The sequence below is a fragment of the Euleptes europaea genome, chromosome 2 (genome assembly GCF_029931775.1).
Source record: "Euleptes europaea isolate rEulEur1 chromosome 2, rEulEur1.hap1, whole genome shotgun sequence".
Classification (NCBI taxonomy): Eukaryota; Metazoa; Chordata; class Lepidosauria; order Squamata; family Sphaerodactylidae; genus Euleptes; species Euleptes europaea.
The window spans coordinates 132,802,045-132,826,131 of NC_079313.1; the positions used below are offsets into that span (position 1 = coordinate 132,802,045).

At 48.9% G+C, this 24,087-nt stretch overlaps 1 protein-coding gene across 1 annotated transcript in view; it reads right to left on the reverse strand.

Annotated features, from left to right (window-relative positions):
- The window catches only part of CHRNA4 (cholinergic receptor nicotinic alpha 4 subunit), an 81,024-nt gene extending 57,720 nt beyond the window's left edge, over positions 1-23,304 (reverse strand). The window contains exons 1-2 of the mRNA XM_056844570.1: positions 23,286-23,304; positions 16,990-17,141 (exon numbers count right to left, since the gene is read on the reverse strand). The gene's annotated coding sequence lies outside the window, so the exon portion shown is untranslated. The remainder of the gene's footprint in view (positions 1-16,989; positions 17,142-23,285) is intronic.
- Positions 23,305-24,087: the final 783 nt, after the last annotated feature.

Consider the following 24,087-nt stretch of genomic DNA (forward strand, 5'->3'; position numbering starts at 1 on the left):
TAACCCTAACCCCAGTCTTTTATTTTTTTAAAAATCACAACCTCAAGTACACTAAGAAGGAAATTACACACTTTGTCTGTCCTTTGGACAGCCAGTGTGATGTAGTAGTTAAGAGTGGCAGACTCTAATCTGGTGAACCGGGTTGGTTTCCCCACTCCTATACATAAAGCCTGCTGGGAGCCCTTGGGCTAGTCACAGTTCTCTCAGAACTCTCTCAGCCTCACCTACCTCACAAGGTGTCTATTGTGGGGAGGGGAAGGGGAGGAGATTGTAAGCCGGTTTGATTCTTCCTTAAGTGGTAGAGAAAATCGGCATATAAAAACCACCTCTTCTTCTTTCTTTTGCTCACTGTATCTTATCCTCTCTATACAGGTCACTGAAGACTTTATGAAGTCCTTAAATTTGTTTGGTGGACTGTACAAGGACTCTGAAGCAGACATTGAATATTTTCTTCCTCCTGGACTCATGTATTTTCTTCCCACAACTAGAGCACGCTGGCAGAACTGGTTGCCTGCAGCATTTCCTTCTGCATCACTTCCTCTTCCGCAGACCAACCTATGAATTTGCAGTTGCAGCCAATTCTAAATTGACTTAGGGTTACCAGTTCTGCGTTGGGAAACACCAAGAGATTTGCAGGGGTGGAGGATGGGGTAGGTAGGATTTGGAAAGGGACCTCAGCAGGGTATAATTCCATAGAGTCCACCCTCCAGAGAAGCCTTTTTCTCCAGGGGAACTGATCTTGGTCATCTGGAGATCAATTGTAATAGCAGGAAATCTCCAGGTGCCACCTGGAGTTGGCAACCCTAAGTTGACTTACATTGCAGCTGTATATGTAACATTCTTTTGTTCGTATAAACACGTATGTCTTAGAGGCAATGAATGTATTGATCCTCCTTGCTGTCAAAATGGGTGAAATATGGAATGTGTACAATTCTATGTCATTATTATTTTTGAATCATGACTCAGAAAGTCAGGCAGCCATTCCAAAATCTGAACTGCTTTTTTTAAATACATAAGATGCCGCAAATGGACAGTGACATCCAGTCAATTTCAAACCAGCACAACCGATCTTGCTCTCTGCTAGGGCACTTTCACACCTGCCGAATAATGCACTTTCAATCCACTTTCAATGCACTTTGCAGCTGGATTTTACTGTGTGCAACAGAAAAATCCCCTTGCAAACCATCGTTAAAGTGCATTGAAAAGGGAATGAAAGTGCATTACTCAGCATGTGGGAAAGCGCCCCTAGTCATTTATAGCATACCCTTAACGCAAAGCAATGCTTAGTCACGTCTGTACAAATTTGGATGAACTGATACCTGAAAAGGAACCAACGGCTAAATGATATTTTTCTTCCCGAGAGGAAGCAACCCCCCCTTAGTGTCAACTCTGAACAGATACGTGTTTTGGACTTCCAGCTACAGTTTAGCATTCTGCAAAACAACACAACCATTGGAATTCAGGCAGACACCAGAAGCTGGCTCTGCAAACAAAGAATCAGGTAGCAGCCATAACCATCTCTGCATCCCTCTGGGCTCTTTTGCCACCCTCTCCTTTGGACTCATTTGTGGCTCACGGCACTGAACAGTAAACTGGAAATCATAAAATCAGACATATGAATCAAGGAGGCTGTATATAAGGCACACAGGTCTGGGAGTGGCCGTGGCTCAGTGGTGGAGCATCTCTTTGGCATGCAGAAGGTCCCAGGTTCAATCCCCAGCATCTCTAGTTTAAGGAGAAGAAGAAGAGTTGGTTTTTATATGCCAACTTTCTCTCTCTTTTAAGGAGAATCAAACCGGCTTACAATCTCCTTCCCTTCCTCTTCCCACAACAGACACCTTGTGAGGTAGGTGTTGAGAGAGGGGCTGAGAAAGTTTGGAGAGAACTGTGACTAGCCCAAGGTCACCCAGCAGGTTTCATGTGGAGGAATGGAATCAAACCCGGTTCACCAGATTAGAGTTGACCACTCATGTCTACACTCCAAAACAACCGTTTTCTCCAGGAGAACTGTCATCTGGAGATCAGTTGTAACTCTAGGGGATCTCCAGGCCCCCTATTTGCCAACCATCAAAACTCAACAAAAGCAAACTGTATATAATAATTGCTTTCTTCCTCATTATATAGCAACCGGGGAACATCACAGCAACATTTGTGGTTCTGCTATAGAGGATTCATCCCATTACATCTTTGCTTGTCCTCTTTATGCAATACCTAGGGGAAAATTCCTTCGTACGGTATTAACTGGGTTAAACGTGTATCCTGATTCCAATAAATGAGTATTTCTATTATCAGATACAGACTCATTTATCACATAAAGGATGTCCCTTTTCGCTCTAGCTGATACAAAGATAAGAGCTAAACTGGCGCCAAAGAACATAACTAGCCAGAACTGATGGCCAGCTAGGGTATATTTTAATTATACTGTATTTTATCATGATTTATATGGCATTTTGTATTTTATCTTTGATCTTTATTGTATAATTTCCTTGTTTTATAGTCTTATTTACTTTGTAATGGCCTTTGGATGTCTACAAATAAAATACTTACTATACAGTTATGCTCTTCTAAGACCATTGACTTTGATGGACCTAGAATTGTGTTCCTCTGGTTAGACTTACATTTAACACCTACCTAGGGTTGCCAAGTTTGGTTTGGGAAATTCTTGGAGGTTTATGGTACTGCCTCGGGAAAAAAAAACTTGGGGAAAGGCGGAAGCTCGGTGGGGATTTTATGTCACTCTCTGAGTGTGTTAAGTGCTGTCAAGTCACCTCTGACTCCTGGCAACCCTATGAATGCATGACCTCCAAAAGTTCCTGTCATTAATAGCCTTGCTCAGATCTTGCAAACTGAGGGAGGGGCTGTGGCTCAGTGATAGGGCATCTGCCTGGCTTGCAGAAGGTCCCAGGTTCAATCCCCAGCCTCTCCAGTTAAAGGGACTAGGCAAGTAGGCAATGTGAAAGTCCCCTGTCTGAGACCCTAGAGAGCCGCTGCTGGTCTGAATAGACAATGTTGACTTTGATGGACCGAGGGTTTGATTCAGTATAAAGCAGCTTCATGTGTTCATGTGATCATGAGGGCTGTGGCTTCCTTTACAGAGTCAATCCATCTTATCTTGGGTCTTCCTCTTCCTTTATAAGCTAAAGAATTCCTACATCTTTTGCCAATCGGCTTCTTCACTGGAATCTGTAATATAATAAATACTGAGTTCTCATAAGTGTACATGTACATGTTAAGCGCTGTCAAGTCGCTTGAACACATGAACACACATAAAGCTGCCTTATACTGAATCAGACTCTTGGTACATCAAAGTCAGTATCGTCTACTCTGACCGGCAGTGGCTCTCCAGGGTCTCAGGCAGAGGTCTTTCACATCACCTACTTGCCTAGTCCCTTTAACTGGAGATGCTTGGAATTGAACCTGGGACCTTCTGCATGCCAAGCAGATGCTCTACCACTGAGCCACAGCCCCTCCCCTAGCTGCCAACTCATGGCGACCCTATGAATTAATCACTTCTAAAATCTCCTTGCTGAGGTCTTGCAAACTGAGGGCTGTACCTTCCTTGATTGAGTCAATCCATCTCTTGTTGGGTCTTCCTCTTTTCCTGCTGCCTTTGACTTTTCCTAGCATTATCATCTTTTCCAGTGACTCTCATCTTCTCATAATGTGACCAAAATATGATAGCCTCTGTTTAGTCATTTTAGCTTCTAGGCTTGATATGATCTAAAACCCACTGTAATTTCTCTTTTTAAATTAAATTTTATTTAAAGAAACCAAAATGTACATTTCTTAATATATCTATACATTTTGCATATAAAAACACTATTGTACAATGCTTAGTCCTCCTCCCCTAGTAGGGTTGCCAACCTCCAGGTACTATCTGGAAATTTCCTGCTATTACAACTGATCTCCAGCCAACAGAGATTGGTTCCCCTGGAGAAAATGGCCGCTTTGGCAATTGGACTCTATGGCATTGAAGTCCCTCCCCTCCCCAAACCCCGACCTCCTCAGGCTCTGCCCCAAAAACCTCCCACCGGTGGCGAAGAGGGACCTGGCAATCCTAGCCCCCAGCCCCTCAACACAGAACAGCATAAAAATGTTTCAGTTAATTTCACCAATTATGAAAGTAGGTCCCATTCAATGGTCCATCACAAGTTTTAAGGCTTTTTTGAAAAGGAGGGGTAGAAAGACACACATTCATACCCAAAGGTTGTTCCTGAGATACAATTCCTCAGCACTGCAACAAGTTGTGTGTAAGGCTTGTCATTGGAATGTAAGGCTTCTCATAGGGCATTTATGCTTGGTAATTAGCAGCGCATTCCAGGCTGAAGTGCCCTGCATGTTTTTTGGGGTTTTTTTTTTCATGTTGAATCATCATTCCGGAAGTCACTGCGAAGCCAGCGCATACCTGCTTCACATTACTTAAGAGCCCCTTTAACACGGCCTTTTTTCTTTGCTCCATCCCAGCCCTGAAGCATCCACTCAAGGAAGCATGAAGAATCCTAGCCCCGGGGTTAGCTATGCAAAGGAGGATTGCTAATGGCTATGCAAACGAGGGAACAAAGGAGTGGGGGTGGAATTTGTTTGACAGTGAATAGATGTTTTAAAAGTCAGATTTAAAAAAGGACCTTTGAGCGAGCATCAAAACCGACCCCGCATAAATGGTCATAGAGTCTCATAGAGTCTATGGTATACCACAGAGTCTGCCCCTCAAAGTTGCTGTTTCCTCCAGAGCAGGGTTCCCAAAATGAGCAGTACCACCCCCTAGGGGGGACACTAAGAGGCAAGGGGGCAGCCGGGGGGGGGCGCTAGAGGTGGTCCCCTTCAACTATGTGTGAGGGTCTCTGTCTTTGTGTCTCTGCTTTCCATCACCTGCGGTGTTATCAGTGAACTCGTAAAAGCAGTTCACACCTTCTGGTCTCAGGCGCCAGGCCTGATGGCCCATGTATCTTCCCCCCCGCTGTTCTTCCTGCCAGTACTCCCTCAGGCCGGTGCGGCCTTGGAAGTGTGATAGCCGCACCAGACTTCCTGGGATCCGTCTGATGTTTTGTATTATGCCAAGCTTGTAACTTCCCATAACAATAAGTGTGAACCCCAGTGCCCCAGTGCCCTGGAGTCAATATATTCTGTAAACCCGTATAGCCCCTCACTTGCAACTTTCTACCTGTGCCTGTCTCATCTCCTGAAGGCTTCAATAAATCTATTGTTTCTGTATCAACGTCTGAGCAACTGATTTGGAGAAGCAAACTCAGAGAGGGGGATCTCTCACATTAAGTTGCAAGTCTTTGCCTCTCGGACTGCAGCTGTACCGCTTTGGACAGAATGTCAGCCGACGAGGACACCACCCCTAACCCCGATGCCCCCAAGGAACCGGACGAGCCGGAGAAGCCGGACCCGAAGGAGGAGGGAGCCAAGCCAAAGAAACCGAAGGGTCGCGCCCCCGACCAAGATCGGGACGGACGTCCCCGGGGGCTTACTTATTGGCTGGACTCTCCCAAGGGCTGGTCGCTCTCGCGGACTGCGGCGAAGGATCGCCGGTTGGCCTTCCCCAGCACGGGACTCGAAGGGGACCCGGCCCGCAAAGAGGCCCTCATGGAGGAAGAACGAAAGCAGTGGCAGGAAGACCGCCGGGCTATGCAGGAGCAGATGGAGATCATGCAACGCGTAATGGGTGAGATGGCCACGACCCTAGATGCGCTGAAGTTGCAACCTCCAGCCGGTGCTCCCCCAGACGGGGCGCCGGTAGTTCCGCCCGCAACCCCTGCCCCCCCGGCCCGTCGGGACCTGAAAGTCACGTATGACGGGTCGGGAGACCAGTTGACCTTTTTTATGGTCCAAGTAGACATTTTTATGCGGGAACAAGGCCGAACCTTCGTTTCTGAGGAGTCCCGGGTGCAGTACGTGGCTTCCTTACTGCAAGGGGAGGCGGCTGCCTGGATGGTGTTGCAGTATGAACTCCGCTCGCCGGTGCTGCGAACCCTGGACGAGTTCATGGTAGCACTCCGAAACCGTTTTGAGGACCCGACTCTGGGTGAGCGGGCTAAAGCCTCCCTGATGCAACTGCGCCAAGGGACTAAGTCGGTGGCGCAGTATGCAAGTGAGTTCCAGTCACTGGCTAGCCGAATTCTGGACTGGAGTGAAGCTACCTTGGTACAATGTTTCAGGGAGGGTCTCAACCCAGACCTCCAACATTGGGCCTTCATGCAAGGGAACCCCCCGGATGTGGAAGGTTGGGTTCGCCATGCTGCTGACATCGAGAATCGCAAACAACTCCTGAACTTGTCCAAGCAACGGCTTGGGCGAGACCCCAGGCCCCGAGGTGACCGTGGCCGGGAACTCCGGCAAGGGGGTGACGGGGGTCTCTCGGCCGCGGAACGCCGCAAGCGGTTCGAGGCCGGCGTCTGCCTGATCTGCGGGGGAAAGGGTCACTTTGCATCGCAATGCCCCTCTCGCTCAGGCCGTCCGACCCCCCCCGCCAAACCCAGGCCGAGCCGACGACACCGGCCGCCGACAGCCAGCCTCGCCGCAGAAGTGGACCACTGAGCCGGCGCTCCGGCGCACCCTCCGCTCTCCACGCGCGCCCCCAGGATGGGGCATCCGACTCTACGGTCCCATCGGGGTCCCGGATTACAAATACCGTCTTTGATTCGGACGGCTCCCCGGAAGCCACCACCCCGTCCCCCTCTTCCAGCGAGGAGGAAGAGTGGGAACAGCCGGCAAAAAACGCCGTCGGTCTGCTGTAGAGGGGGCTCCGCAGCAGACCGTCCCTATCGTTGTGCAAGGAGCTCCACCGATGGTAAGCGCCCAAGAGGACAATGTATTTGTGCGTGTTCATCTGTCCCTACCCAAAGGGGGTCCCCCGTTAGAGGTCCCCGCGTTGGTCGACTCGGGGTGTGCCCGCACCATGATAAATGAGGAAACTGCCAAGAAGTTGGGTGTCCGGCGCAAGCGGCTTCCGGGACCCCTCCGTTTTTCCCAAATGGACGGGAGTGACTTTAAACGGGGCCCTGTGACCCACAGAACTGCAGCCGTGATTATGTCCGTGGGGGAACATTGGGAACGGTTGTATTTCACCATCGCCCCTATTGTAACCCCTGTGGTGTTAGGGATGAACTGGTTAAGGGGACACAATCCCTCCATTGATTGGGTTAAACGGGTGCTTTCCTTCCCCGAAAACCCCTGTGGGTTGCATGACAAGGAACGGGTACTCAGAACTCCAGCCGCCGCACTGGTAGGGTCCCCCGCCCCAGTCTCTCCTCAATTACCCTCTGAGTACTCGCAGTTTACTGATGTTTTCGATGTTAGAGAGTGCGACGAACTGCCTCCCCACAGAGAAACGGACTGTGCCATCGAGATTGTAGGGGAAGGCAAACTGTCTAAGGGAAAGGTTTACCCCATGAGCCCTAGTGAAAAGACTGTATTGCGAGACTATCTGGATGTCAATCTGGCGAGGGGTTTCATACGCCCCTCCAAGGCTCCTTATTCAGCCCCAGCTTTCTTTGTAAAGAAAAAGACGGGAGATTTAAGACTGTGTATTGACTTTCGCAGACTGAACGCAGTCACCCAGTCTAATGCTTACCCCCTCCCTCTTATTCCTGACCTTCTAGCACAATTAAAGGAGGGCCGAATCTTCACCAAACTGGACTTGGTAGAAGCCTACCACCGCATTCGCATCAAAGAAGGAGACGAACCCAAAACGGCCTTTTCCAGTTGTTTTGGGATGTTTGAGTACCTGGTCATGCCGTTCGGACTTTCGGGGGCTCCGAGTGTCTTTATGCAATTAATTAATGAAGTTTTGCATGATTTACTGTTTCGGGGGGTGGTGGTATTTCTCGATGACATTCTTATTTACTCTGAGACCATGGAAGAACATGTGCGCCTAGTGCGAGAAGTGCTCCAGCGGCTGCGGGAGCACAAACTGTATGCTAAGGTGTCCAAGTGTGAATTCCACCAACCTTCTATTACATTTCTGGGGTATGTGATTTCCCACCAAGGGTTGGAAATGGACCCCGCCAAGGTCCAGGCGGTGCGGGACTGGGAAACCCCCACTACCCGCCGCCAACTTCAACAGTTTTTGGGGTTTGCCAACTTTTACCGGAATTTCATTCCCAACTTTGCCCAAGTTGCGCTTCCCCTCACTGCCCTGTTGCGTACCAAGGACAGGGGGGCTAGCGCCGCACTCCCCTCAGCCCGTCTGCAATGGTCTCCCCAGTGCCAGCAAGCTTTTGAACGTTTAAAGCTACTTTTTTCATCCGAACCCGTTTTGGCTCACCCGGATTGCACCAAGCCCTTCGTGGTGCAGGTGGATGCCTCGGATGTAGCCATGGGCGGGGCCCTATTGCAGAGGGATGAGGGGGGACGGTTGAGGCCATGCGCCTACTTCTCCAAGAAGTTTTCCCAGTCCGAAATCAACTGGGCCATTTGGGAGAAGGAGGCAGCAGCGGTCAAACATGCCCTTACCATATGGAGACACTTCTTAGAGGGGGCCGAGCGGCCGTTCGAAGTGTGCACAGATCACAAGAATCTTGAGGCTCTCAAGGGAGCTAGAAAACTCAATGCCAAACAAATTCGGTGGGCCCAATTTTTTGCAAAATTCCGGTTCACCCTCAAACATGTCCCTGGCAAAGAAAATGCCCTAGCTGATGCTTTGTCACGACTTCCCCAGTATCGCAACGATTTCGATCGCCCCGTCGACTCCCTGTTCACTCCCGAACAGCGAGGGGAAGTCCCTGGCTTGGCCGTCACCACCCGATCCCAAGCCCGCCAACCGGAGACCCCCCCTACGCTCAAAGGTATCCCGGAAGCATTCCAACAGCGACTCCGGGACGCCTCCTTACAGGAGGAGGAGCACCATCTCCTCCCCACTGGCTTGGAACGAACCAACACTTGGTGGGTGCAAGGGGGGAAACTATATGTCCCATCTTCCCTTCGCAAAGAAGTGTTGGGACTTGTACATGGGGCCAGGCTAGCGGGTCATTTTGGTTTCATAAAAACGCTTCACCTGGTTCGAAGGCAATTCTGGTGGCCCGGTATGAGATCTGATGTAGAGTTGTATGTGCGCAGCTGCCCCACCTGCGCCACAGCCAAGAAACGGATGGGAAAACCCCCGGGGCTTCTCAAACCGCTTGAGAACCCCTCCCGTCCCTGGGAAGTCATCGCCATGGATTTTATCACCGACCTACCTCCAAGTCGGGGGAAAACGGTTCTCTGGGTTATCACAGACCTCTTTTCCAAACAGGTTCATTTCGTTCCATGTGCAGGTCTTCCTTCAGCCCAGGGCTTAGCTAAACTGTTCATCACGCACGTCCTCAGGCTACACTCGATCCCGAGGAAGGTCCTCTCCGACCGGGGGGTCCAGTTTGTTGCCAAATTCTGGCGGGCTTTCCTAAAGTTAATGGGAGTGGAGGAACAGGGCCTTTCTTCCGCCTATCACCCCCAAACGGATGGTCAAACGGAACGAGTAAATGCGGTAGTAGAATGTTATTTGCGTTGCTATGTAAATTTCCACCAGGACGACTGGGTCGACCTGCTGCCATTTGCCGAATATGCGTACAACAATGCGCCTCATTCCTCTACCGGCTTTAGTCCCTTCCAAGTTATATACGGGACGGATTTTGGCCCTTTCGGTTCTGCCCCCGTCTCGCCAGAGCTCCAGTCTACCCCTGATCTTCAGGAGTGGATTCAGGTGGTTAAATCCACCTGGCCATGGTTGCTCAAAAATCTGGAAAGGGCAAAAAGCAAGTACAAGGAACAAGCAGACAAACACCGGTCTCCGGGATGGGAACTCAAGGTGGGGGAGCAAGTCTATCTGTCCACCAAAAACCTCCGCTCTCTTCGCCCCTGCAAAAAACTGAGCGACCGTTATGTAGGACCTTTCCCCATTACCAGAGTAATCAACGAGGTTACCGTGGAACTGAGTCTCCCTAAGACTCTCAAGGGAGTTCATCCAGTCTTCCATATAAGCCTCCTCAAACCTTATGTAGCAGCTCCCCAGTTCCACCCCCCTCCCGCTCATGAGATTCCTACCGTAGTAGGAGGGGATACCCATTTGGAAATATCCAAGGTTTTAGATTCCAAATGGAAGAAAGGGAAACTGTTTTACTTTGTTCGCTGGAAAAACCTTGGCTCCGCTCATGACGAATGGGTGGCCGCACCCCACATGGCAGCTCCTCGCTTGGTCCGAGAATTCCACCTCGCTTATCCCGATAAGCCTCGTCCTCTCGGAGGGGGGCCTTAAGGGGGGCAGAATGTGAGGGTCTCTGTCTTTGTGTCTCTGCTTTCCATCACCTGCGGTGTTATCAGTGAACTCGTAAAAGCAGTTCACACCTTCTGGTCTCAGGCGCCAGGCCTGATGGCCCATGTATCTTCCCCCCCGCTGTTCTTCCTGCCAGTACTCCCTCAGGCCGGTGCGGCCTTGGAAGTGTGATAGCCGCACCAGACTTCCTGGGATCCGTCTGATGTTTTGTATTATGCCAAGCTTGTAACTTCCCATAACAATAAGTGTGAACCCCAGTGCCCCAGTGCCCTGGAGTCAATATATTCTGTAAACCCGTATAGCCCCTCACTTGCAACTTTCTACCTGTGCCTGTCTCATCTCCTGAAGGCTTCAATAAATCTATTGTTTCTGTATCAACGTCTGAGCAACTGATTTGGAGAAGCAAACTCAGAGAGGGGGATCTCTCACACTATGTTGTTCACTAATTTACAGTAGATGGAGCGATGGCACCATGCTGGCAAATTTGGTGGAAATTCTCAGAATTTTTCTCCAGACTTTGAAGAGCTGGTACCAGTTTTGTTGAATAAATTTCAGCTAAAAAGTTCCCATCTTCTGTGGGAAGGGTCAGCCCCAACGATGAAATAAGTAGCTAAATTTTGTGATGCAGTATACAAGATCCGTCAGACAAAGTGGGAGCTTGACAATCTAACCTAAAACTGTAAATGTTATATTAATCTGAGGCTTTTAGCTAATAGTAATTTGTTTAATTTATTTAAGAATTATATATCCCATAGTTTTAGATGTTGCATCTTTTCCATTCTACCTTGTAATTGATGTGAATATTTTAATGGCTTTGCCATATTAATAATAAATCTGAATCGGCTAAAAAGTTTTCTTTTGATTTTGGATGTGTAACTAATTGTTACTGTTTTGAAATTTTATTGTTCTTATCTTTAGCGAGTCATGCAAACCCCTATTTTGAATAATGCTTTTTATAGGATAGGGTAGGGGACACTGGGGTTGGGTTTGTGGAACCGGGGGTGGGGAGGGTGGCCAGAAAAGTTTGGGAACCATTGAATTAGATCCTCTTAGTAATTCTGTCCATGGTGCTGAAACTGTTTCCACGTAGATGTAATTTAATGTTCATCAGTTTTGTTGAATACATTTCAACTAAAAAGTTTTAATTTGACTTTGAATTGATGCGCAATTAATTGTATTGTTCTTATCTTCTTTAGCGAGTTATGAAAACCTCTATTTTGAATAATGCTTTTTATAGGATAGGGTAGGGGACACTGGGGTTGGGTTTGTGGAACCAAGGGAGTGGTGGCCCGAAAAATTTGGGAACCACTGCTCCAGAGGAACTGATCTTTGTAGCCTGCAAATAATCCTAGGAGAACTCCAGGCTCCTCCTGGAGGCTAGCAACAATACACCTCCCACATGCGCATATACACACACTCCCAATTAAGAACTCCAGACAGCCCCCCCCCCCAGACTGAACCCCCTCTCCATCCTAAGAAACAAGCCCAAATAACATGCTGCAGCCTACAATTATCCAGTTTGCAGCGGAGCAACAGGTGGAGAGCAGGAAAAGCTATCATCAAGATGCCGTCGTGGCTTTTGCAGAGGCCAGCTCGCTTTCAAAGGCTGCTCGGAAGCTATTATTTGGAAAGTCTGCTCCGCCCGTCAAACAGTGAATAACTGTCTGCTTACAGATGCACACACACATAGAAAGGTCGTTATACATTGTATGACAAATGGAAGAACAGAAGGTAGAGTTGCATTTATCGCTAGCAGCTCTGCCTGCATCGACTGGGCGCTGACCCGCAGGCCAACCTACCTGGGAAAATCCAGAATGTATTCAGTATTGGGTTTTAATTGTTTCAATTGTTTTGTATATATCCATATGTGTTTTTAACTTCTTGTACTATTTTTTATTGTTTGCCATCTGTGGGCAGGTGGCCTAAAAATATTTTAAATAAATAAAGTACAACGAAACATCTTTGATCTGTGTGTGTGCTTTGAAAGCCAGCGTGGTGTAGTGGTTAAGAGCGGTGGTTTGGAAGGGTGGAGCCTGATCTGGAGAACTGGGTTTGATTCCCCACTCCTCCACATGAGCAGCGGACGCTAATCTGGTGAACTGGATTGGTTTCCCCACTCTTACACATGAAGCCAGCTGGGTGACCTTGGGCTAGTCATACTCTCCCAGCCCCACCTACCTCACAGGGTGTCTGATGTGGGGGAGGGGAAGGTGATTGTCAGCCCGTTTGATTCTTCCTTAAGTGGTAGAGAAAGTTGGCATATAAAAACCACTTCTTCTTCTTCGTCACAGCTGACTTCTGGCAACCCCCATAGGGTTTTCAAGGCTAGACACATTCAGAGGTGATAGACCATCATCTTCCTCCATGGGGGCTGAAAGAGTTCTGAGAGAACTGTGACTGGCCCAAGGACATCCAGCAGGCTTCATGTGAAGAGTGGGGAATCAAACCCGGTTCTCCAGATGAGTCTGCCACTCTTAACCATTACACCACACTGGCCCTCCTCTGATCTTTACAACATCATATAAATATGGTAGTCATCCTTGGGCTGTATTTCATTGATAAAATCTTTGTCCCATATCCATCTTCCTTCCAAGAAACAGGGATGTAACAAAGCAGCTAAATCTAGAGATGCCAGCCTCCAAATGGAACCTGGGGATCTCCCGAAATTGCAGCTCAACTCCAGACTACAGAGATCAGTTTCCCTGAAGAAAATGGCTGCTTTGGAGGGTGGACTCGCTGGTTGAAGACCAAGACAGAAGGAAACAGTTGCATCTCCCTGGGGAGGGAATTCCATAATTTTGCTGCCATGACTGAGAACACCCTGTCTCAGCCTAACCTATCTCACAGGGTGGTTGGAAGGATAAAATGGGGGAGAGGAGAATGATGGAAGCTGCTTTGGTTCCACATTGGGAAGGAAGCTAGAGCTCTCTCAGCCCCACCTATGTCACAGGGTGTCTGTTGTGGGGAGGGGAAGGGAAGGTGATTGTAGGCCGGTTTGGTTCTCCCTTAAGTGGTAGAGAAAGTCGGCATATAAAAACCAACTCTTCTTCTTCTAGAAATTCCAGCCAGGTGACGGTAAATCTAATCTTTTACTAGAAAATGAGGACAGAATGGCACTATTACCAGAAGGCCCACGGTAGATGTTGAGATTTCCCAGTAAGCATCAGAATATTCTTAGCGTTTCCTGACATTTCCCATTGGCTTCCTAAAATCTTAATGAGCATGGCCCAACGTCAATATTCCGACATTTACTATAACATTCCCTTTATAGATCTAAAAGACTGGTAACAATCCAACATTGACTAAAGCCCACCAAAATCGATATCCTTGAGTGTGATTAACTGTGCATTGGATTGCAGCCGTTGTGTATACTGAAACAGATTCTATTTGGATTTTTTTCTTTCTTTTTCCAGCAGAGAGTATAACATTTTTTTCCCTTCCTTCCAACTCTTGAGTCTACTCCCAATTAGCTTTTTGGTTACTCAAGGTCCTATACATAATACATGATGGAGCAGTCTGGTCCAGAGATCAAATGAGCAGTCATCTGGAATGAGCTCTTTAACTCTTGCAAGTCTTCCCCTGATGGTATCAACCAAAGCTATGTGAATATGTCACAGATGGTGCTGCTGCACTTGTCTTGTTAGTGGCTTCCTAGAGGAACCTGGTTGGCCACTGTGTGAACAGACTGCTGGACTTGATGGGCCTTGGTTTGATCCAGCAGGGCCTTTCTTATGTTCTTATGTTAGATGTCCTTTCAGGGAGGCTAGGCAGACCTGCATCTAGGAAGCCACCAAGCCATCTGGTTACCTTGGTTGCTGGTTTGATTCCCCATTCCTCCACATGAGCAGAGGCTAATCTGGTGAACTGGATTTGGTTTCCCCACTCCTACACACGAAGCCAGCTGGGTGACCTTGGGCTAGATACACTCTCTCAGCTCCACCTACCTCACAGGGTGTCTGTTGTGGGGAGGGGAAGGGAAGGTGATTGTAAGCCGGTTTGAGTCTCCCTTAAGTGGGAGAGAAAGTCGCCATATAAAAACCAACTCTTCTTCTTCTTCTTCTTCTTCTTCTTAAGTCCACCAGAAAAGGGGGAGAATCCACTAATAGGATTATTCCTCTACAGAATAAAAAAAGAGGATCCAAACCATCGCATCCTTTTGTGGTCTGTAATTATAAGAGCCTATGTATAGGCATATCTTGGTTTATTAGAACATAAGAAAAGCCCTGCTGGATCAGACCAAGGCCCATCAAGTCCAGCAGTCTGTTCACACAGTGGCCAACCAGGTGCCACTAGGAAGCCCACCAACAAGACAACTGCAGCAGCATTATCCTGCCAGCATTCCCCAACACCTAATATAATATGCACTCTTTACTTTATTGCCCTTTGCAGATATTGTGTTTTTTTCGGAAGTCTATTGGTGCCATTTTTCCAACAGCTCACTTCACGTCTCTGTGTCACATTTTGGTAATTCTCACAATATTTCAAACTTTTATGTTATTATTACAGTACATTGATTTTTTAAAAGACATAATGCTATTGCACCCGCTGGGTGACCTTGGGCCAGTCACAGTTCTCTCCAAGGTCTCTCAGCCCCACCTGCCTCACAAGCTGCCCGTTGTGGGGAGGGGAAGGGAAGGTGATTGTATGCCAGTTTGAGACTCCTTTCGGTAGAGAACAGTTGGGTATAACAACTAATTCTTCTGCTGAAGGATGTGGTGATGACTGCCAACTTGGGAGGCTTTAAGTGGGGAGTGGACGTGTTCATGGAGGAGAGGGCTATCTATGGCTACTAGAAAAAAATGGACCCAAGTCATGGTGCATACCTCTTCTCTCCAGAATTGGAGGAGCATGCCTATTATATTAGGTGCTTTGGAACGCAGACACGACAATGCTGCTGCAGTCGTCTTGTTTGTGGGCTTCCTAGAGGCCCCTGGTTGGCCACTGTGTGAACAGACTGCTGGACTTGATTGAACTTGGTCTGATCCAGCACGGCCTTTCTTATGTTCTTCTTCTAAGCCAGACCTTTGTGCTCAACTAATAAATTAAACTCTAACTTTATGCCATATAAAATGTGTTCAGCATCAAGCAGAGGCAATAACCATTTGTGCAAGACTAGGCCAGCTGTTCTTTTCTTCGAGAATTCGCTTCCCGAGGCAGAGCCCTTCAGAAGTCACAATTTCGGGAAGGGTGCCAAGTTATGGTCTTCCAGCTCCTTTTTTTTGGAATATCTGTTCACTTGGGTTTGAAGGGGGCAGGGTAAGGTTGACAACCTCCAGGTGGGTTGAGCTGAAGGAAGGTGGGGCCTGGGGATCTCCCAGAATTACAAATGATCTCTAGACAACAGAGATCGGTTCCCCTGGAAAAAATGGCTGCTCTGTATGGTGGTCTCTACGGCATTAAATCTCGCTGAAGTCCCTCTCCAAATCATGCCATCCCCAGGTTCCACACCCAAATCTTCAGGAATTTCCCAACCCAGAAATGTTAGCATAGTGAAACTGTGGAACTCCCTGACCCTGGATGTGGTGACAGCTGCCAACTTGGAAGGCTTTAAGAAGGGAGTGGTCCTGTTCATGGAGGAGAGGGCTATTCATGGCTACTAGTCAAAGTGGATACTAGTCATGATGCACACCTATTCTCTCCAGGATCGGAGGAGCATGCCTATTATATTAGGAGCTGTGAAACACAGGCAGGATGCTGCTGCAGTCATCTTGTTTGGGGGCTTCCTGGAGGCTCCTGGTTGAGCCACTGCGTGGACAGACTGCTGGACTTGATGGACCTTGGTCTGATCCAGTATGCCCTTTCTTATATTCTTAAGTTCTGATTGAGATAATCTTCTCTCTGCATTCTATTTCTTTAGGCGTCAGGGTGTCTCAGGAACTGGACTCTAGGCTGGAAACGTTGGTGCTGGGATGCAATTCTGTTAGCCTTTCGGGTGGCTCAAGACTTCTGTTTATTTTTGGTGCCCCAGACTGAGGTGGCTGCCCCCCCAGACTATTTTAAGACAGTGCATCTCTTTCAGAAACATTTCTTCATGCAAGAGAGAAACGTCTCAAGCGTTGCCAGCTGGCCGCACTTCTCGTAAGGGCCTGCATTAAAAATAATGTTCTAAAGTCTGCTTATGTAGACTTACTCAAACATTCTCTGAAAAGGCCTTTTTATGTGTGCAATCTGATCTTGAATATAGGAGTTTGTCAAGAGAATAAGGAATCTCCTAAACACAGAGAAAGAAATGGTTGCCAGTTTGGAAGCCTTTAAGAGGGAACATGTTCATGGAGGATAGAGCTATCCATGGCTACTAGTCATGATGCATACCTATTCTCTCCAGGATCAGAGGAGCAGGCTGAATATATTAGGTGCTGTGGAACAGAGGCAGGACGGTGCTGCTGCACTCGTCTTGTTAGTGGCTTCCTAGAGGCCCCTGGTTGGCCACTGTGTGAACAGACTGCTGGACTTGATGGACCTTGGTCTGATCAAGCAGGGCTTTTCTTATGCTCTTATGTTCTTATGTTTTCGAACACTAAGCCTAGAGCCAAAGAAAATTTGTCAAGGCCTGTACTAACCACTTTGAAACTGATTTTTAAAGTTTTCAATTTGTGGATAACCAGATGCAAAACTGGAGGTTCTCAGTGAGAATCTTTCCCCTGCATATAAATTCAGCCTTGCAGAATAACAGGCATTGTTTCTCTGCACTTCCCACCCGGCCCCATGCATGGCTAACATGTGTCAGCTCTACTTACCACATCTATGAGCTGCGCGATGGACAATCCAAAACGCACAATGACCACATCTGAAATATTGGCTACTGGCCGGGACCACTTGTTGTATCCAGAGAAGAGTTTCTTCAGGAGCCGTTCCTCTGCGTGGGCTCGGGTTTCAACGTGGCTGAGTGCTGCGGAGGGGGCAGAAGGCATGGGAAATGGGTTTAGGGCTGTTTAGCTTGGAAAGAAGACGGTTAAGGGGAGACATGATGGAGGTCTATAAAATTATGCATGGTATGGAGAGAGGGACAGGGAGAAGTTTTTCTCCCTCTCCCATAATACTAGAATGCTAGGTCATCTGTTGAAGCTGGAGGGTGACAGATTCAAAACAGATAAAAGGAAGTATTTTTTCACACAACGCATAGTTAAATTGTGGAACTCCCTGCCCCAGGATGTGGTGATGGCTGCCAATTTGGAAGGCTTTAAGAGGGGAGGGGACATATTCATGGAGGAAAGGGGTATTCATGGCTACTAGTTAAAATGGATACTAGTCATGCTGCATACCTGTCATGCTGCATTGTTACATTGTGAAACTCCCTGCCTCATGATGTGGTGATGGCTGCCAACATGGAAGGCTTTGGAACATAAGCAGAATAATGCTGCTGCAGTAGTCTTGTTTGGGGACTTCCTAGAGTTCCCTGGTTGGCCACTGTACTTTTCAACAACATATACATTTTATGAATAGGTAGTGTAAGGAAAAAATTAACAATTGATGGACCTTGGTCTGATCCAGCATGGCCTTTCTTATGTTCTTATGAAAAATGCCATATGCAGGAAATTCACAACTACCTCCCCCTCCCACACACCCAGTGACCCCTACTCCGTGCCCAGAAGATGGCCAAGATGCCCTCCCTCTCATCATCTGCTTAAGGTCATAGTATCAGCATTGCTGACAGATGACCATCTAAACTCTTCTTTAAAAAACCCCAGAGACACTTTAATACACCCTAACTGAGAGAGGGGTGGGTGAGAAAGAAGAGAGGCTCGGAGAACTGAAAGGAATGGGGAGAGAAGCCTTTACAATCGGAATGGAGAGCCAGGATTACAAACCAAGCCATTTCTCAGCATTCCAGCACTTTACTTTTGAAAATATGAAAATATGACTTTTGAAAATATGACTTGCTGCTGGCACGGTAAAGCCGAAAGTGCATTCCATGCTAGTTGCTGCCATCACGAATTTGGCATTTTATCTAGTGGTTTTATCTAGTGACATTTTATCTAGTGTTGTAGTGGTTAAGAGCGGTGGTTTGGAGCGGTGGACTCTGATCTGGAGAACCGGGTTTGATTCCCCACTCCTCCACATGAGCGGCGGAGGCTAATCTGGTGAACTGGATTTGTTTCCCCACTCCTGCACACGAAGCCAGCTGGGTGACCTTGGGCAAGTTACAGCTCTGTTAGAGCTCTCTCAGCCCCATATACCTCACAGGGGAGGGGAAGGGAAGGTACTGTAAGCTGGTTTGAGTCTCTCTTAAGTGTTAGGGAATGTCGGCATATAAAAACCAACTCTTCTTCATCTAGGAACCCATTCCAAGGTGTATCCCAGGAATGACTAAGAATCAGACAAATTCTTACAACAACCCTGAAGGTTAGGCCAGTATTATTTTTTCCCGTGTTGCAGGTGAAAAGGAAGGCATTGAGGTTGAACTGTGGCTTGCTTAGTGAGCTCATGGTGGAGCGGAGGCATCCAGCTGACAGACCACACTCGTAGCCCACACACAGTGACTACACAGACACTGACCACTACCTCCCTCCCCTTGTTAGGAAGCCTTATTGCTGCCTATTGCAAGAATGCAATAGCTGGTTTTGGTGATCTTCTCCAATGACTCTGCCCATGCGAAAGACATTAGTCATGCTCTAAAAAGGGTACATTCTTTGTAATGCTCCCTCTAGATGAAAATTGATCAGTGGTCCTTGCTCTTCTGACTATATTGATTCCTTAGCTCATGCCCTCTTGGAATGCCGCTTTTATGAGCAACTTCGATCATGTTATATCTCTCCCCTTTTAGCATATAAATCTATTGCCTCTGTGTCTGACATAATGCCTTTTTTATTAAGCGACAGGGATCCCAAGGCTACATTGTCAGTGGCAAGATTTATTGCAGTCCTTATATCCCTCAAACATTAGATTTATGCTGCTCAAGATCAATGGGTCAAGGAGCTTCTAAGGGATAAAGGAAAGGAAAGGTATGGAGGGCAAGAAGATTCTTTCTTGACTTTCTTTGGCTTCAGGTCGGCTTCGATCTAATTCCAGTACCTTGACCAAAGTGCTACACCTACCAGGTTAACTATTGGGGAAACTCACGCTGCAGGTGAGCTACCTTGCAGGGCTGGCTTTCTGATTTTAATCCCAGGACGGTTGGAAACTTGTCCCTTGGTTTTTGGCTGTTGGGGCAGTGAAAAGGGGCTGGTGGCAGCTACTACCACTAGGTCATCCCCTTCCCCATGCTTTTTTTTATATTGTGAAACTCCAGCATCACCATGCATCATTGAATACCCTCATGCAAGTCTTTCTCTCTCAACCTAGTCTACTTCACAGGGTTGTTGTGAACATGTTGTGAACTCATTCCAAGAGCCACTGTGTCATAGCTAACACAGTGTGGTTCCACTGTACACTGAATTGGCCACACCTGGAGCTGTGGATCACGAAAGCTCCCACCCTGCCAGAAATTTTGTTAGTCTTTAAGGTGCTACTGGACTCTTGCTCTTTTCCACTGCTAGGGACAGACTAACATGGCTACCTATCATGATCTATCTCAATGTTAATTTGGGTTTGGATTAAGAATAAAATACTGACGTTTAAGGTAAGAAAGGACTCGTTCATTATGGAAGCACCAATAAATATATCTTTAATTTTATCGACTATTAACTTTTTTATTGCTGTGAGTGGTTGTGTCGGTAGGGGCCCACCCCACTGCACAGCTTTGTGGGGGGCGGGGGCTATCATGCTGTTAAAATGGCCCTGCCTTGAAGAGCTGCACATTTCCACACATTAAGTCTCTGTCGAAAGGGACAGGGCATCCCCCCCCACACACACACACACAGGTTGTCGGCAACCTTTCTTGGATGGGGTTTCATTGCAATAAGAGAGCCACTTAGCGTGAGTAGAAGGATCCATCATCTTCACCATTTAGTAGTCCTGGTGGAATTATAGTGAAAGATGGGAGATCCAGCTTAAGGGAAGATGAGGGTAAGTCAGTTTGATTCTCCCTTAAGTGGTAGAGAAAGCCGGCATATAAAAACCAACTCTTCTTCTTCTTAATGTACTTGGGGATATGCTCACCGAGAGCCAGTTTTAAGTCCTGGCACTGCCCAATCGCCTCCTGGCTTCTCTGGTCATTCTCTCCAACCTAGCCAACCTCATGGGGTGGTTGTAGAAGAGTCCACTAAGTTCTCCAGATGGCCCAGGCTAGCCTGATCTTGGCCATTTATGCATGTGAGGTTTTGCCTTGGATTTGCTGCTCTCTAGATACACATTTTCCCCATCCGAATTCTCAGAACTCTGCATGGGTGCTTATTTTTGAGTTTTTGAGAATTTGGATGGGGAAAATGTGCATCTTGAGAGCAGCAACTCCAAAGCAAAACCTCCCGTGCATAAATGGCCCTTGTCAGGTCTCAGAAACTAAGCAGGATCTGCCCTGGTTAGGACTTGGATGGGAGACAGCCAAGGAGGTCTAGGGTCACTATGCAGAGGCAGGGCAGGGCGAACCCCCTCTGAATGTCTCTTGCCACTGAAAACCCTACATGGTCACCATGAATCGGCTGAGACTTGATGGTACTTTATACACACACAAGTTCCCTGGAAGAAGTGGGGGGGGGGATGTGATAGATTTTACAAAGGGGTACTTTTTTGAGCTTGGGCTATGGATAATACAGAGAGGAGGGCAGGGAGGGGGCAAAGAGGGGGGACATGGAGTAGAGGTCACTGGGGGTGTTGAGGGAAGTAGTTGTGAGTTTCCTGCATTGTGCAGGGGGTTGGACTAGATGACCCTGGTGGGAAAGGGCTGTAGCTCAGTGGTAGAGCCTCTGCTTGGCATGCAGAAGGTCAAAGGTTCAATCCCCGGCATCTCCAGTTAAAGGGACTAGGCAAGTAGGTGATGTGAAAGACCTCTGCCTGAGACCCTGGAGAGATGAAAGGCCCATGGTTCAACGGTAGAGCATCTGCTTGGCATGCAGAAGGTCCCAGGTTCAATCCCTGGGGTCTCCAGTTAAAGGGACTAGGCAAGTAGGGGATGTGAAAGACCTCTGCCTGAGACCCTGGAGAGCCCGTCTGAGGATGAACCAAATGTCTGATTCAGTATAAGGCAGCTTCATGTGCCCCATCCAACTCTATGGGCAAAAACGCATGGTCGCTTTAGCCTCCTTTATTCCCTGTTTCAGCCAGGATTCAGCCAGGAGTGTTCGATCCTGGCTGAATCCTGGCTGAAACAGGGAATAAAGGAGGCTGCGACCATGCGTTTTCGCCCTGGAAGAGAAAGGGTTTCCAGCCAGGAGGGGAAATAGAAAAAAGCAAGAGCCCAGCAGCACCTTAAAGACTCCCAACATTTCTGGCAGGGCAGGAGCTTCTGTGAGTCACAGCTCCCTTCCCCAGAAAGCTCGCACCCTGCCAGAAATGTTGCGAGTCTTGAAGGCGGCGCCGGACTCTCGCTCTTTTCCTCCTGCTACAGGCGGACTGACAGGGCTCTCCGTCGGGATCTCTTACCAAGGAGGGGAACTGTGACGGCTGCAGCGAGAGAAGGGAAAGCGCCGGGGCTGGCGGGCGGGCGGGAGAGGGACACTGACATGGGCGAGAGCAAAGAAATTGACACGGGCGAGAGCAAAGAAACTGAAACGGGCAGCAAGGAAATTGGCACGGGCGAGAGAGTGAAATTGACACGGGGGAGAGCAAAGAAATTGACGCGGGCAGCAAGGAAATTGACACGGGCGAATGCAAAGAAATTGACACGGGCGAGAGCAAAGAAATTGACACGGGCGAGAGCAAGGAAATTGACACGGGCGAGAGCAAGGAAAGTGACACGGGAAGGAAATTGACACGGGTGAGAGCAAAGAAAGTGACACGGGCGAGAGCAAAGAAAGTGACACGGGAAGCAAGGAAATTGACACGGGTGAGAGCAAAGAAAGTGACACGGGCGAGAGAGTGAAATTGACACGGGCGAGAGCAAAGAAAGTGACACGGGCAGCAAGGAAATTGACACGGGCGAGAGCAAAGAAAGTGACACGGGCAGCAAGGAAATTGACACGGGCGAGAGCAAAGAAAGTGACACGGGCAGCAAGGAAATTGACACGGGCGAGAGCAAAGAAAGTGACACGGGCAGCAAGGAAATTGACACGGGCGAGAGCAAAGAAAGTGACACGGGCAGCAAGGAAATTGACACGGGTGAGAGCAAAGAAAGTGACACGGGCGAGAGCAAAGAAACTGACACGGGCGAGAGAGTGAAATTGACACGGGCGAGAGCAAAGAAAGTGACACGGGAAGCAAGGAAATTGACACGGGTGAGAGCAAAGAAAGTGACACGGGCGAGAGCAAAGAAACTGACACGGGCGAGAGAGTGAAATTGACACGGGCGAGAGCAAAGAAAGTGACACGGGAAGCAAGGAAATTGACACGGGTGAGAGCAAAGAAAGTGACACGGGCGAGAGCAAAGAAACTGACACGGGCGAGAGAGTGAAATTGACACGGGCGAGAGCAAAGAAAGTGACACGGGCAGCAAGGAAATTGACACGGGCGAGAGCAAAGAAATTGACACGGGCAGCAAAGAAACTGACACGGGCGAGAGAGTGAAAGTGACACGGGCGAGAGCAAAGAAAGTGACACGGGAAGCAAGGAAATTGACACGGGTGAGAGCAAAGAAAGTGACACGGGCGAGAGCAAAGAAACTGACACGGGCGAGAGAGTGAAATTGACACGGGCGAGAGCAAAGAAAGTGACACGGGCAGCAAGGAAATTGACACGGGCGAGAGCAAAGAAATTGACACGGGCAGCAAAGAAACTGACACGGGCGAGAGAGTGAAAGTGACACGGGCGAGAGCAAAGAAAGTGACACGGGAAGCAAGGAAATTGACACGGGTGAGAGCAAAGAAAGTGACACGGGCGAGAGCAAAGAAACTGACACGGGCGAGAGAGTGAAATTGACACGGGCGAGAGCAAAGAAAGTGACACGGGCAGCAAGGAAATTGACACGGGCGAGAGCAAAGAAATTGACACGGGCAGCAAAGAAACTGACACGGGCGAGAGAGTGAAATCGACACGGGCGACCGCGGCCGGCAGTGAAACTTACCAGGAGCGAAGTTTGCGCAGAGCAGTAAGATCAGCCGCCCCGGCAACGCCGGAAAGCCCCTGGCGGAGCGCCGGCGGCGCAGCCCGGCCATCCTCCCCGCCTCTCCTCCGGTCAGCGGACCCACTGCTTCCCCTTCGCCCCCCGCTCCGTCCTCGTCTGCTCCGGATCCATCCTCTCCCCTCCGGTGGCGGGGATCTCCCTCCCGGCTGCTCGGGCGGCGCTGCGCCTCTAGCCCGGGAAGCTCGCCGGGTCCGTCTCCTCCGCTGGTCTCCCGGCGGCTGCCAGCCTGCTCGTCCGCCGGGGGGCCGCTCCCGGGGCCGGGACTCCGGAGGCTGGGAAGCAGCCGCCGCCGCCTCCGCCGCCTCTCCTCCTCCTCCTCCTCCTCCCTCCCCGGTCCCCGGGCTCCGAGGCGAGCCTTTGCAAAGAGGGCGGGCGGCTTTGGCGCCGGTCTCTGCCTGCCTGCTTCGGCTCGGTTTGGGGGGAACCGGCGGGATCTCTAGGGCTCGCCGCGCCGAGGCTGTTGAGCCGGTTGCCTCCCTCCACACACCCCTCCTTTCTCTCTCTCTGAAGTCTCTGGACGGATTGGACGGCGGGGGCTTAATGGAAAGCGCTGGAAAGCTCTGCCCGGGCCCCTGGGAGAGACGGAGAACTGGAGATGTGGTGCTCGTACATTTCCTCTAGTGCGATCTCCACCTTCCTCTTCTTGAGAGAGCGAGAGAGAGAGAGAAGGTGTGTGTTAAGTGCCATCAAGTCGCTTCCGACTCACGGCAACCCTTTGAATCCATAGTAGAAAAGGGCAAGA